This window comes from Nyctereutes procyonoides, unplaced genomic scaffold (genome assembly GCF_905146905.1).
Source record: "Nyctereutes procyonoides isolate TBG_1078 unplaced genomic scaffold, NYPRO_anot_genome, whole genome shotgun sequence".
NCBI classification, from domain to species: domain Eukaryota; kingdom Metazoa; phylum Chordata; class Mammalia; order Carnivora; family Canidae; genus Nyctereutes; species Nyctereutes procyonoides.
In genome coordinates, this window is record NW_026575135.1 from 7332840 (window position 1) to 7349451 (window position 16612).

Here is a 16612-nt window from a genome sequence, read left to right on the forward strand (position 1 = left end):
GCCACTGTTGTTGGCATATTTGATTACATAAAGTTGAACTCAATTACTAACTGATACACAAAAAATAATACCCATCTCTGGTTTTTGGAACCTCAGAGCAAAATCCTTCAATTTCTCTGTATCATCCCCCAAGTACAATTGTTTCTTAGATTGGACTCCACAAATAAATTACTACGAGGTCTATAATTCTATGCCAAAATGTAACTGTTTTCACTTTGATTCTAATAAAAATATGATTAATATAAGCATATAATGAGTTATGTAAAAAATCACATTGCATCCAAATACTGCCTTTGTATCTATACTCACATTATTATCCATAATCACCTAAAGTGACATGACTCAACTTTCAATTTGTTGGGATACCTGTTTGTGTTGTTTTCTTCTTAGCAAATATAAATACAAATCTTGTCTTTTGCATTAATAATTATCAAATGAAAGGCATCATGATTTGACATCATGAAAATGGCAGATGTAATACTGAAGCAATACAACACTTTTACATGTCACAGGATAAATGAGAAAATAAAAAGGAGTTGAAATAAATATATTGTTCATATAAAAAATATATACATTGTGGCCCAGTATTTGATGAAGATGTTTTCACAGTTCAAACATGTAAAAATGTGGCAGAATCAAAACACAAAATTATATATGCACGTAGAACTCCAAGGAGTTTACTGTTCAGGCAAAAGCTACATACAGTAGTAAGTAAACTAGTACCTTTGCTGAAGGTGCCACGAGCCAGAAAAAAAAAATTATAATAAAAAATAAAGTAGATATAATTTTAAATTTTGTTAAAAGCTTATCTACTTAATTCTAAAACGATCACCAACCTTTAAGAATCAATACGTAGTAATCATAAGTCACTTTTATTACATTCTGAAATTCACTAGCAATCTCATGAAGAGGCTCTTAAACTTTTCCTGAGTATCATAAAATGAAAATATTTTTCCAGTATCGTTATTAATATATTTCAGCCAGGCAACCAATGTTAACCAATGTAGTTATGAGAGCATAATTGGTTGGTATTTAGGGTAATTAAATGGATTGAGTCCAAGCTGACAAGGAATAGCTACCAATATACTGCAATATATTCTAAATTTAATAGAAAATAGAATCAAGAAGGGGATCCCTGAGTGGCTCAGCAGTTTAGTGCCTGCCTTTGACCCAGAGCGTGATGCTGGAGTCCCGGGATCGAGTTCCATGTTGGGCTCCCTGAATGGAGCCTGCTTCTCCTTCTCCCTGTGTCTCTGCACCTGTCCCTCTCCCTCTCCCTCTCTCTCTGTGTCACTCATGAATAAATAAATAAATTCTTAAAAAAAATAGAATCAAGAAGAAGACAACTAAGATACTTCCAAACTGCTGAAAATGAAGTCAGTTCTAGAACCTACTAATTTGCTTCAACAGTCTGATGATAAGCTCTATGCTGAAAAATGCCTTTTCTAGATTTTCAAGAATTAAAATTAACTTCAGATAGTATTTTCCCATATATGATATGGGCAAAGACTGGATTAGACACTTAGCTTTAGGGTTTTCATGTGACACTTGACTAAAAACAAACTCAAAGAAGGGCACCTGGGTGGCTCAGTCAGTTAAGCCTCTGATTCTTGGTTTCAGCTCAGGTCATGATCTCCGGGTCGTGAGACTGAGCCCTGCCATCAAGCCCCACATTAGCGGGGGAGTCTGCTTGGGATTCTCTCTCCTCCTCTCCCTCTGCCCCTCTGCCCCTCTCCCCTGCTCACTTGCTCTTTCTAATAAATAAATAAATCTTAAAAACAAAACTAAACTCAAAAAGCCCTGACTAGCAAGGAGAGTTTAGGTTAAGTATGAAACTTAGTTATCCTAAATTAGCAAACAAAGCTACAAATTTATTATTACCACACTGTATGATAACTTAGACAAGCAAACATTCTATATATTAGTATTTATATTATTAAAGTCAAAATCAGAAAGCCAGTAAATTTAGTCAGATTTTCCACACTATTTTTTTTTAGAGTTTATTTACTTATTTGAGAAAGAGAGTGAGCATGAGTGGGGGTAAGGACAGAGCAAGAGGGAGAAGCAGGCTCTCCCCTGAGCAAGGAGCCCAATGTAAGGCTCATTCCTAGGACCCTGGGATCATGACCTGAGCCAAAGGCAGATACTTAACCAACTGAGCCACCCAGGTTTCCCCTAGGCTTTCTACTATTAAACCCAAAACTGATCATTAAGGTTTCAGTAGAATAACATAAAACTAATTATTGTTACAGCTAATATTGATTGAACAATTATTAATTACCAGATACTATTCTGGGACTTGACATACCAATAATCCTAATTATATCAGTAATTCTAGTAAGTTAAATAAATTATTTTCTTCATCTTATAAATGAGTAAACTAAGTCACTTGAACAAAGCAGGAGTGGAGTCAAAATCTGAACTTCAGTCTTATTTCAAAGCCTATGCTTTTAACACACTACATTTCTTCTGACAATGTAATGGTAGAAAGATGTTGTTTCAAATCTGGTTCCCTATCACATTAATGTTAATTTGAGTTTATGTTGGTTTTATAATTTAACTTTGAATTTATGGAACTATTTTGGTTTACAGCTGTCTTATTAACATAAATTTTATGTTTATATATACTATTTTAAATAACATTATGACAAAAAATGATTTAACACAGCACTGGGTGTAAAGAAGGTCCATGAAAATGCTTTCATTTCAAAAGATTGAGAAAAACTTTTTAGAAAAAAAAAGGCTATGAAAAAATTAGTCACTTTTCCAAAACCTGACAAAAGTGAGTTACCAGCCAAATACCAATGAATGTCTAGTTGGCTTTCACCTCACTTCAGTTACAACAATATGCCCCGCAGCCCTTAAAATCCCTCTCTTTATAAGTTTCTGAAACTTTCAAAGGATTTGGTGTTGCTGTTGTTTTAATACTACTGAATCTCAATTCCTGATGGATGACAAAGATTGACACAAGAAAAAAAAAAAAAGAAAATCTTACTAGCCATGTATCAGCCATGTAACCCTGGCTCAGTTAGGTGTCTGCCTTCAGCTCAGGTCATGGGTCCTGGGATCAAGCCCCACCTTGGGCTCCCTGCTCTGTGGGGAGTCTGCTTCTTCTTCTCACTCTGCTGCTCCCCACTCCCAGCTCATGCTCACTCTCTCTCTCAATAAATAAATAAAATCTTAAAAAAAAAGAAAAAGAAAAAGATTTCACTGGTAAATTCTAACACACAAAGAAGAAATAATACCAAAATTATGCAAATATTTTCAAAAAATAGAAGGGAGCACTACTCAACTTGTCTGAGGAGGCCAGCATAACCCTACTATAAAACCTGATAAAAATCTTACAATAAAGAAAATTACAGATCAACATTCTTTATTTTATGCAAAAATCCTTTACAAAACATTAGCAAAATGAATCCAACAATATATACAATGGGTAATACATCATGACCAAGTAAGACTTATCTTAGGAATGGAAAGTGGGCTGACCATTCAAAAATCAACCAATATAATTCAACATATTAACATTTCACAGGATAAAAACCATGACATCATCATACCAACTGATGCAGACAAAGCACTTGCAAAATTAAATGTTCATGAACAATTAAAAACTCTTAATAAGCTAATAATAGTAGGACTTCCTCAAGCTGACAATGGATATCTATAAAAATTCTACAGCTAATATTAAACTTAATAGTAAAAGACTGAATTATTTTCTCCCAAGATCAAGAGTAAGACAGGAATGCTCACTTGTATCACTTTTATTCAACACTGTAACACTGAAATAATGCAGTCAAAAGAAATAAAACAGAAAAATTAGAAGAAGTAAACTATTTTTACAGGTAGATGATATTGCTGTTTATGTTGAAAATTCCAAAGAATTCATGAAACTGCTAGAACTCATAAATGAATTTATTAGCAAAGTAGTCAAGTACATAATTAATATTTTTAAAAAATCTATTAATTTCTATATACTTAGCAACAAAACAGTAGAAAATTAAATTTTAAAAACTCTATTTATAGTAGTGCCAAAAGTATTAAACACCTAGGAATAGATCTAACAAAATGTATCTAAGACTTCTATACTTAAAACTACAAAACACTGTTGAGAGAAATTAAATGTGACATCAATAAATAGAGATAAGTACTGTATTTAAGATTGTTAGGTTGGTATTATTCCCAACTGATCTATATATTCAACACAATTCCAATCAAAATTTCAGTTGGCTTAAAGAAGCTTAAAGAAATAGATAAATTGATTCTAAAATTTATATGGAAATGCAAAAGATCTAGACTAACCAAAACAAATATCTTTCAAGTTGGAGAACTCACTACACCCGATTTTAAGGCTTAGAATAATTTCAAGCTATAGTAATCAAGATCATGGGGTACTGACAAAAGAATAGAAATACACATCACTAGAACAGAACGAGTGTCCAGCAACAGACCCACACATATTTGGTCAATTGATTTTCTTCAAAAGGCAAAGGCAATTCAATAGTAAAGGAAAATCTTTTAATCTTTAAATAATGCTAAATCAATTGGACAGCCATTAAAAAAAAAAAACAAACACCCTTCAGTTAAACTATACATAAAAATTAATTCAAATGGATCATAGACCTAAATCTAAAACATAGGGAGTGCCTGGGTGGCTCAGTCAGTTGTGTCCAACTCTTCATCTCAGCTCAGGTCTTGATCTCAGGGTTGTGAGTTCGAGCCCCAAATTGGGCTCCACACTAGGCGTGAAGCCTACTTAAAATATAATAACAATAAATAAAATAAAATAAATCTAAAGCCTAAAACTAGAACAATTCTGGAAGAAATCATAGGATATTATATTTTTGTCACCTTGGGGTAGGCAAAAGTTTCTTAGGATGCAAAAATCACAAGCCATAAAAAATCAGATAAACCAGACTACATCAATAGCTAATGGAATATAAATAATCCAGGGATGGTGAAGGTATCCACCAAAGGTAAACACACTCAACACTGCTACCTGCTTTTAGGAGATCCCCTATATAACTTTCAGTGCTATCTACAGAAACTCGGATATGATCTAAAAAGCAGTGATGTCTCAACTAATAGACCAGTGACTGACAAAGCCAGAAACAAAAGAAAATAAAACAAACCATGGGAAATACGGCTCCTTTACAAAACTAGAAATAAGGTTACTGTGTTTTTCTTATTTACTGAGAATGACATATACTTCCTATTTTATTTTTCCATTAACTACAACTCTTAGAATCTAAAAAGTGCAGGGCAGCCCGGGGGGCCTCAGGGGTTTAGCGCCGCCTTTGGCCCAGGGAGTGATCCTGGAGACCTGGGATTGAGTCCCCAGGATCAGGCCCTGGGCCGAAGGCGGCGCTAAACCCCTGAGCCACCCTGGGGTGCTCGGAAACAGATAAATCTGAAAGATACTTCGTACCTAGCAAATTAAAAAATCATAATAAAAAAGCTTTTAATTTTATGCCATGAATACATTACATGTATTTCATTTATATTTCAATTCAGTAAATTATCTATTAAATATCTGTTATGTGCTAAATACTTGTTACAGACTGAATTGTTCTCTCTTCCCAACAAAAGATATGTTTTGTAAGTCCTAAATCCCCATACCTCAGAATGTTACCTATAAGGTAACCTATAATTGCAGATGTAATTAGTTTCCATGAAGTCATACAGAGGTAGAATGGGCCCCTAATTCATATGACTGGTGTCATTATAAGGAGACAGCCATATGAAGACAGACACAGGGAGAAAGCCATGTGACAGCAAAGATAGAGACTGGAGTTAGCAGCTGCAAGCCAAGGAACACCACCAAAGATTGATAGCAAACCACTAGAACGTAGGAAGAGGAAGGAAAGATTCCCTAGAGATTTCAAAAGGAGCATGATCTTGTCAACACCTTGACTTAGGACTTCTAGACTGCAGAACTGTGAGGCAATACATTATCGTTTTAAGCCACTCAGATTGTGGTACTTGTTGGGCAGCCCCAGAAAACCTAACAATGTGTTAGGTTTTCTACAAATGCAGAGAAATGAGACCAGAGTTCTTGACTTCAAGAAGTTACAGTTCACTAGTCAAATAATTAAGAGTGTGGTATAACATATGTTCCAGATATGGGGATAATAACTAATTCTACTTTTGGGGTGGGAAATACCAAATCAGGATCTACTTCCTGAAAGAGGTGAAAGCATTCTAGATAAATGCACAATGATGTGAAACAGTATGATTTCAGCCAACTATAAGGAAATCAGTTATTACTTGATTGTGATATATAGGAAGGGAACTATGGGAAAAGACTAAATTGGAAGAATAATGCAAGGGCAAAAGTATGATGGTCTTTGTATACCATACAAAGAGCTTGGAGTTTATGTTATGAGGGGCCTTAATCAGAAAAAAAACAGAAGCCAAACTTGTACTTTAGAAAGATCATTTTTGAGATAGGTTATAAGGTGGCAAAGGGCAAAAGGGGCTATTTCAGGAGTCTACACTGGAGGCCTACGAAAAGGAAGATGGTAGATTTGTTAGAAGATAACAGGCAGCAATTGGTGTGAATCACTTTTGAGTGATAAGGGCAAAGAGAGGCTAAGTCAATTCCCAGGTTTCTATCTCGAAAGCCAGGATAGATTTGTTCTTAATCAAGATAAATATTGTAAGAGAAGAGCCAATGTATAGGTTAGGAGTGATGATTTATCCAATTTTCTTTAAAAAGGCAGTGAACTCAGGAATCCTTGATTTTGAGGGCATAACATCAATAGTCTAACTTACACATAAAACCTCCCAACCTATAGACAAGCATGAGCATACCTTTCTATGAAAAGTACATCCTGTCTGACCTTGGAGAATCATTTAAGATAATTTTAAAAGAATTTTTTTAGGGGCACCTGGGTGGCTCAGTCAGTTGTGTCCAACTCTTCATTTCAGCTCAGGTCTTGATCTCAGGGTCATGATTTCAAGTCCTGCATTGGGGTCCATGCTGGGCATGGAGTCTACTAAAGGGGGGGGGGGGAGGAAAGAATTTTTTTTTTTTTTTACTCTGCCCAGTGGAAACTATTTCAATTGACTTTCAAAGTTATTCTAGTCAAGCTTCCTGAATGAGAGTATGAAATACATGACTTCAGAGATTTTTTCACTGGTTCATCTAACTTACTTCCTTGAGTCAAACATAAAATGTCACCTGTCATCCATTCTATCAATAAATATGTATTAGGCATTGTGAAGCACTGGCCTGACCCCTAGAAAGAGAAGGGTGATAAAGACAGACATTCTAATTCTCTATCATCACAGGGCTTATAGTCTAAGAAAAAAGAGAAACAATAAAATAAATAATTTCAATAAAGCGTAATAAGTGCTACAACAGAGACAGAACACGGTGTTACAGGAACATAAGGCGGGGGGCATCTAACCTAGACCAGGATGAGTCAGGGAAGGTTACCTAAATAATCTAATGATGTGCAAGTTGAGAATCAAAGGATGCATGAAAGTTAGTCAGGTGAAGGACACCTGCATGGCTCAGTCAGTGAAGTATATGCTTTCAGCCCAGCTCATAATACCAAGGTCCTGGGATCGAGTCCCACATGGGGCTCCTTGCTCAGCAGGGGGCCTGCTTCTTCCTCTGCCTGCTGCTCCTTCTGCTTTCGTGTTCTCTCTCTCTCTGACAAATAAATAAATAAAATGAGTTAAAAAAAAAAAGTCAGGTGAGAGGTGAAAAGTAGACCTGTGTGAAGGCCCAGAAGACACAGAGTTAATGGAAGTTGTTCGGTATGGGTGAATGGAAGAACATAAGGTGAAACTGGTATAAGAGTATGTCTGAAAAAGTAGTCAAGGGCTCAATTATGATGGTCTTATAGATTATGTAAAAGACTTATGGCTTTATTACAGAGATAATATTTTTAAGACTTTATTTGAGAGAGAGAAAGAGAGCATGAGCAGGGGGAGGGGCAGAGGGAGAAGTAGACTCCCCACTGAACAGGGAGTCCAATGTGGGGCTTGATCCCTGGACCCTGGGATCACGACCTGAGCTGAGGGTAGATGCTTAACTAACTGACATACCCAGACACCCCTGACTTTATTGTAGAGATAATCTAAAAGTATTACTTGGGGGATCCCTGGGTGGCGCAGAGGTTTAGCGCCTGCCTTTGGCCCAGGGCGCGATCCTGGAGACCCAGGATCGAATCCCATGTCGGGCTCCCGGTGCATGGAGCCTGCTTCTCCCTCTGCCTGTGTCTCTGCCTCTCTCTCTCTCTCTCTCTCTGTGTGTGTGACTATCATAAATAAATTTTAAAAAAATTAAAAAAAAATTAAAAAAAATAAAAATAAAAAAATAAAAGTATTACATGGTTGTAAGCAAGAAGGTGACTTTAGAATCATTATTCTGATTATACTTGAAGAGACCAAGACTAGAGGCAGGAATCCAGTTAGGAGAAATAATGCAGCAATTCAGGTAAGATATAATGGTAACCTACCTTGGATAGTGGCAGAGGGATGGAAAGAAGAGAACAGATTTCAAAATCAAGTAAGAGGTAGAAGACAAAAAGATTGGATAAAGGAGGTAGAAGGAAGAAAGAAGTTATAGATTCTGACTTGACCACTGAGAAACGGTTTGATTTTTGTCATGTTACTTTGAGGTGCTTTTAAGACACACTAAAGGAAGTATCAAATAGACAGCTGGATATATAGATCAGTATAAAGAGATTGACAAAAGGAATGATGCACTATGAACACGAAACAGCTACGAACACTTCTGTACAATCATAACACAGAAAATAAAAACTGAATATACAAAACAACACTTACAATAGCCCTGTGAACTCTGAGTTCCAGGAGTTCAAGTTCATTTAGGGATTTATCCAAACCTGGTAGGGGGTTCCTGAGGGGATGAAAGGGTGTCTTACCTTGACAGTTCATGGCTAACCTTCCTGTATCTCAGCAGTGACAACTTTTTCCCTATGTTTCTATTTCTTTGATCATCTATATAATTAAGATGAAAGGGAATTAAATGTATGAACTTACAGTGTTAAGGGAAATTAAATGTATAAACTTAAAGACACCATTTGGCTAGTGTCAATGTTCAGGTTACCTGAGAGATGAGACTTGGTAAATCAAAACAAGATTTGTAAGAGGATGGCTACAGAAGAAAATCAGGTCACTCAGTTGGAAAGGTGAGTATCGGCAAATTCTCCACTGACTGATACAGCTTCCGAGTCTCCCAGAAGAGCCTCAACTGCTTTCCTCCAAGCCCAATCAATATGCATAAAGCTGAAGAAATTCTGCACACAGACTATTCTGGATGAAAGACCACTTCCATGTCCCAAGATAGGACAGTGCAGAGGTTAAGATCATAGACTCCACTGCCAGAATTTAGAATTTAAATCCTAACTCTGCTTATGCAGTGTGACGTTGGGCAAGTTACTTTACCTGTCTCCATCTAATTTTCCTAATCTGTATGAGAAGAATAACCCCAACCCTAATCTACATTATAAGGATTAAATTAATTAATACTGTAAAATGCTTAGAACAATCACTCAATAATTTTTCACCTGAAATTAGAGGGTTTTCCTCATTTTGATGTTCTAACTATAGAGAGCATACAATTTGGCATGGTACACTTGTGGAAGAGTGAGACCAACAGAACACACAATACACTATGGTATACTCAGTCAAGAATAAGGTCCTCATTTAACTTTCTCAGATGCCTTAGACTAATACAGATTCATCAAAGTATACACTAAATTTAGAGCAGCGTTACAGAACAAGACCTAGCTACCCAGATATCCCCAGGAATCCTGCCAATGGGCCTTAGACCAGCTATAGGATCTGTTATTCTGCAGCCACCTTAAAATTTTGGTCCCAGAGTTTAACAGAAATCACACGGACTTTTCAGTGGCACCCTTTCATTCAACAAATATTGAATGACATTAGGCTACAAGCACTAGAATACTGTCATGAACAAGACAGTCATGATCTGTGCCTATATGGAAAACTCAAGGATGCAGAGCAGGGTGGGATGACTAATTATACAAGAAACAATTCTGTTGCAATTTTGACAAAAACTCTGCAAAGACAACCTACTTTATCTAGTTTATGCTAAGAGAGCATAAAACTAGAGAAACTTATTCTGTTCTGGGGGATTAGAGAAAGCTCCTCTGAGGAAGTAGTATTTAAACTAAAAGCTGAAGGATTAGCAGGAATTCACATGAAGAGGGGAAAGGGCAGGGATGCCTGGGTGGCTCAGCGGTTGAGCATCTGCCCTTGGCTCAGAGCGTGATCCCGGGATCCTGGGATCCAGTGCTGCATCAGGTTCCCTGTGGGGAGCCTGCTTCTCCCTCTGCCTGTGTCTCTGTCTATGTCTCTCATAAATAAATATACAAAATCTCCCTCTGCCTGTGTCTCTGTCTATGTCTCTCATAAATAAATATACAAAATCTCCCTCTGCCTGTGTCTCTATGTCTCTCATAAATAAATATACAAAATCTTTTTTAAAAATGTATATATACATTTATATCATGTAAGCTAATTATGCATTTGCCGAGAAAACAAATTCATTATAAAAATAATTTTAAGTGGCTCAGTTGGTCAAGCATCTGACTTTGGCTCAGGTCATGATCCTAGGGTCCTGGAATCAAGCCCTGTATCAGGTTCCCTGATCAGTGGGGATGGATTTCTCTCCCACTCCCTCTGTCACTCCCTCTTGGCTCATGTTCTCTCTCTCAAAATAAATAAAATCATAATTAATTAATTTGATTTCATTTTTTTAAAATCCTACCTTTTTTTCCCCCCAAAGATTTTATTTATTTATTCCTGAGAGACATAGAGCAAGGCAGAGACACAGGCAGAGGGAGAAGCAGGCTCCCTGTGGGAGCCCAATGTGGGACTTGATCCCTGGACCGGGATCATGCCCTGAGCCAAAGGCAGATGCTCAACCGCTGAGCCACCCAAGCGTCCCTAATTAATTTGACTTCAGCTTGGGTCATGATCTCGGGGTCATGGGATGGAATTCTCTCTCTTCCTTTACCCCTCCCTCTCCGCCAACCCACCTTAAAGAAAATACTTCTATTTTTTTTTAAGATTTTATTTTTTTTATAATAAATTTATTTTTTATTGGTGTTCAATTTGCCAACTTACAGATTAACACCCAGTGAAGATTTTATTTATTTATGAGAGACAGTGCTTAAGCATGACAGGGGCAGACAGAGGGAGAGGGCTCAGCAGGGAGCCTGCTGGGTGGGGGGAGGTCGTGCCTTGATCCCAGGACCCTGGGATCATGACCTGAGCTGAAGGCAGACATTCAACTGACTGAGTCACCTGGGTGCCCCTAAATACAATTCTTAACAAAATTCCTACTGTCATAGAAAACAAACATTAATCTTAGTCAATTTTTTTAATTAAAAAAATTAACACATAGTGTGTTATTAGTTTCAGAGGTAGAATTTAGTGATTCATCAGTTGCATATATAACACCCAGCACTCATTCCATCAAGTGCCCTCCTTAATGCCCAATTACCCTATCCCCCACTCATCTCCCCTCCAGCACTCCTCAGTTTGTTTCCTATAGTTAAGAGTCTCTTACGATTTGCCTCCCTCTCTCATTTCAATCTTAGTCAATAATTTGATACTAATATATTAAAAATGCTTTCAAAAATATTAATACATCTAGGGGGTGCATGGGTGGCTCAATCAGTTAAGCCTCTGCCTTCGGCTCAGGTCATGATCCCAAGGTCCTGGGGTTGAGCCCTATGTCAGACTCTCTGCTCAGCAGGGAGTCTGCTTCTCCCTCTCCCTCTGCCACTTGCCACCTAACTCCTGCTCTCGCTCTCAAATAAATAAATAGAATCTTTAAAAAAATACATTAATGCATTTAAAATACCCATAAATACCTCAGAATCCTTAGTAACTCCCAATTATCCATGTTTTTAATTTCGGCAGTTTATACTAGGCATAAGCTTGTACTACATACTATTAGAAAAGGATTAAAATTAACTAGTGGCATTCCATTCATACAAATTGTTTCATATGTATTGACTAGTAATATTATCCAATCACATTTTAAAGTTGTTTTCCCATCAATGAGCATGATCTGACATGATGGTTCATGCCTTGTACAGCCCACTCAAAGAAGTATTATAAATGGAAAGATGGAAAATTTTATCTCAAAGTGAGTGATGTTAACATTTTTAGCTACCTTTAAATTTACATACCCTCATTCTCCTGGTAGAATTTTCCAAAACTTGAGTTGCAGTGTCTTATAATGAAGACTCTGTCCTAGATGCTGGAAATATAGCCCCACTTCAGTAAATGAACTAATGGCAGGCTGATCCCTGATTTCAGAAAGCAATGTGAAAATATATATGCCACTGCATTCTCCACTGGAACTGCTCTAACCAAGATCACCAATAACCTCCACATCAAGAATTTCAATCGACATTCCTCAAGTTCTCTTCTTTTGGCTTCTCAGCAGCTCCAATAGCTGTTCTCTGTCTTATTTGACATCCCCTTTCCTTGGCTTCCATCACACTCTACTATTTCCCAGTTTTCTTTGCTAGGGCTCATCATCCCTTTTGACCGTTAAAACTTGAGTTTATCACAGGCACCTGGGTGGCTCAATTGGCTAAGTAACTCCTGGTTTCAGCTCAGGTCATGATCGTGGGTCCCTGGGACAGAGCCCCACATTGGGCTTCCTGTTCAGTGCAGAGTCTGCTTATCCCTGTCCCTCCTCTCCTCCCCCCATTCATGCTCTCTTCTCAATTAAATAAACAAACAAATAAAATCTTAAACACATACACACAAATTAGAATTTACCAGTGGTCCTGGCAATCTTCTCATATTACTGTTTCACTAGATGATGTTTTGTTTTCATCTACCCCATGAATCTGGTTATCAGGTATATACCATGCCCTGACAATATCTGAATAAATGACATTACTACCTCCTCAGCTGCTGAAGTCCAAATCCTGCAAGTCACCTTTGACTCCAATATACCCTTCTTGCAGAGGAATTTGTAGGGCAGGTTCAATTCTAAGAATTCATCTCTGGTTTCCAAAATTACTAAGTTTTACAAAGCTTCTTGTTTGTATTACTGCTATACTTCTAAAGTTTGTAGAAAAAATGAAACAGAGATGTACTTTACGCATAGGGGATAAACCTTAAATTAACATTTTAAATATACTAATCAGTTAATCAACATGGATAACAAGTATATGATTCTTATATATGGAAACAATTCACTAAAATATATAAATTATTGGTTCTCAGTTAAAAGGAAGACAAGTCTTAGTATTGTGAAATATTTGCTCATGAGAATGAAATTTTGAAGTTACTATTTATATATCATATTAATAGTCCTCTTCTTTGACTCTCATTTTCTAGGAATAAGCATGCTGAGTAGTGAAGTTGTACCATTGTCCAGATAAGACAGGAGTCAGTGACATGGGTTAAGAATGTGAATAACCTAATTTTGTTATAAAGAAATATTTTAGAAAATTCTAAAAGACATCAAAATGGCTTAAATTTCAGGGCACTGGTAAAAGGACTAAACCCTATAATCTGGAGCCAAAGCATTTGTATTAGAAGCCATACAAGAGTGAGGGAAGGTCCACATTTCCCTGAAAAGTACAGAGGAATTTAAAAATTGATAAGGTTTTGGTTGAGTATTATGGTCCCTTAGCAAAGACAAAAATGTCCTTTCTCACATGTATATTTCTAGAGTTTATATTCTGATTTATTGATCTATTTATCTAATTTATAATTAACACTGCATCATTTAAAATCCCTATAGCAGAATATGGTTTTACATTTAGGAAGGCAAATCCCCTCTCATCATCCTTACTTTTCAAAACTGTTTTCTAATTCCTAACTATAATGGCAAAGCTTCTGATGTTTAATTACGATTATTAGTTATTTGTTCTTAATAGATTTCCTTAGCTGTGTTAAAAAAAACGTTGTCTGGTTTCTTAATTGCAAAGGATGTTGATTTTTTTTTAAAGATTTTATTTACTTATTCATAAGAGAGACAGAGAGAGGCAGAGACACAAGCACAGAGACAGGCAGGTTCCATGCAGGGAGCCTGATGTGAGATTCAATCCCAGGACCCCAGGATCACACCCTGAGCCAAAGGCAGACGCTCAACCATCCCTAGGATGCTAAATTCTATCAAGTATTTAGTCAAATATACATCTGATCTTTTTTCTTTTTCACATTAGAAGTGATACTTGCAGATTTCTCAGTGTTGACCTGCCTTGCATTCCTACTGCTACTTTTCAGTTTTTGTCATTGGCTCTTTTGACCTTCAAAACTGGCACTTTTCTCATGGTATTGTCTTACTAGATGATACTTTCACCTACTTCTGTGCAGCTAGTTAGCAGATATATTCCCTAATATTTCCCTAATTAATATCTCAGTAAATGGCATTACCATTCTCTGGACTGAAGCCAAATTCCAGAATTAGATTCCTAATTTTTTTTTAGGATTTGGGGATCTTTGTACAAGTACACTAGTCAGGGGCAAGGCAGTTATGTGTCAGCCATCCCTGTAATCTTCTATAAGCACTAAATGCAGACTACTGAAGACAGAAACCTTGGCCAGCATTGTGTCTTCAGCACCTTTAACAAAGCTGACAAGGAGAAGGCATTCATAAATATTGAATGAAAATCAAATGATTATATACTGAACTCAACTGAGTTCTCATGAATTCTCTGATTTAAAATATGCTACTCAGTTGTTCTGTCCACATATCAGCTCAACAACCCTAGCATTGTGTGTCTCCCTTGCCCCATTACTTCCTGACCAACCTAATGAGAACTGTCCACACACGTACAGGGTTGCATGAAGTACAGTAGCAATTCAGAGAAGGAGACTGGGTCAACAATCCAAGTGGAATATTCAGTGGCTAAAATTCCTTTGACAAGAATACATCATCTTTAATCAAAATTATACATTATTGAAAACTGACCAGAGGGACACCTGGCTGCTGTCAGTCTGTAGAACATGCCACTCTTGAGTTCGGGGTTATGAGTCTGAGCCCCCACTTTGAGTGTAGCTGTCAGTCTGTAGAACATGCCACTCTTGAGTTCAGGGTTATGAGTCTGAGCCCCCACTTTGAGTGTAGGGAAGGGAAGGGAGGAGAGGGGAAGGGAAGGGAGAAAATTGACCCAGAACGCCTGCTGCAATCTTTTGCCTCGCTCACAAAAGAAGTTTAAGTGAAGAGGACTGTATAATAACAACAAAACCAAAGAGAAAAGGTTTGTGAATTAGGTAAGAGTATGTAAGCGTGTATATGTTAGGGAGTAAACTTTCCAGAACTGTGTCCTGCTCCACTCCAAGGAGCTCAGCCAGAAGCTAAGTTGCCCTCCGTGTAGGGGGTGCTTAGGAAAGGCTGACAGCTGGGTCCCTCTGAGAAGTACAAATGCAGAAACTAACCACAACCTGGGTCTTCTCAAGGGAAATCTAAGATATCAAAGATATTCCAAACTTCACCTGGGTCCCCAGAGGTCCCTATGAAGTAAGAGGATGAACACCACGATCACCTACTCAGTGTAGTATAATATCTCGGTCTTGTTTGTTCCTAACTCTCTTGTTCAGCCTCTGCTCGTGGGATCTCAGGACTGTCCGCAGTGACCAAAACGAGAAATGAGTTCACTCACTCTTAATGAGACATTCCTTCAAAATGCTGCCTGGAGATGAGCTCTAAGGTAGATGCTCTGCACCAGGAAGATGGTACCAGCAACTACAACTACCACCTGCAAGCTAAGCCTTACTGTTCTGATATTTAGGAGAATCTTCTACTCTTTTCTGGGGAAGGCCATCCACTAATTTTTTCCAGGGTAGAGTGTGGAGATGACATTTCTTTGGCTTGTATTAGGTGCTCAGCACTAATCAGCTTTTTGAATACTCTTATCTTCTTTTCTTCTTGCAGATTATTTTTCTGGCTCTTCTTAAATTCTCTCTTTTTTGTTTGTTTTCAGGGTCCCCACAGATTTTAATATAGTTGGTATTTCATTTGGCTTTAAGAGAGGAGTAGAGAGGTGCCTGAGTGGCTCAGTTGGTTCAGTGTCTGACTCTTGTTCAGCTCATGGTCTCAGGGTAATGGGATCGGATCCTGTATAGAACTCTGTGCTGGGTGTGGAGCCTGCTTGGGATTCTCTCTTTCCCACTTTAAAAAAAAAGGAAAAAAAAAAGAGGGAGGGGGGAGATGAATAGGTCCTTTAGCTCAACTGACTGAGAGTCAATGCACAATGAGGGCTCCCAAATCAGGCTATGCACTGAAATCACCCAGGTTTCCTGTTAGAAAATATAGATCCTGTTTCTTAGCTAAAATGTAGAGCTTCTGATTCATTGACCAAGAGGTTGGGCATGGAGGTCTGCTTCTATCAGTATTTGGTGACTATCTTGCAGCCAATATAAGAATCTCCATTTAAAAACCATGCTTCTAAATGATTTTTAGTAATGAATATACTATAATTAACTATGAAGTCTATACTTTTAGGCATTTTGCTTAGTTTCACTCCACATACTCACTAATGCAGGTGCTACAACAAACATCTTCCTATATTAATCTTTTAATACACCTCTATGCCGAGACAGAGTCAAAAGCAGAGACTTTTTAATTTTT

The 16612-nt window shown here is 37.5% G+C and overlaps 1 protein-coding gene across 2 annotated transcripts in view; it reads right to left on the reverse strand.

Moving 5' to 3' along the window:
• The window catches only part of KIAA1958 (KIAA1958 ortholog), a 153685-nt gene that overhangs the window by 84253 nt on the left and 52820 nt on the right, over nt 1-16612 (reverse strand). The gene's annotated exons all lie outside the window — the stretch shown is intronic.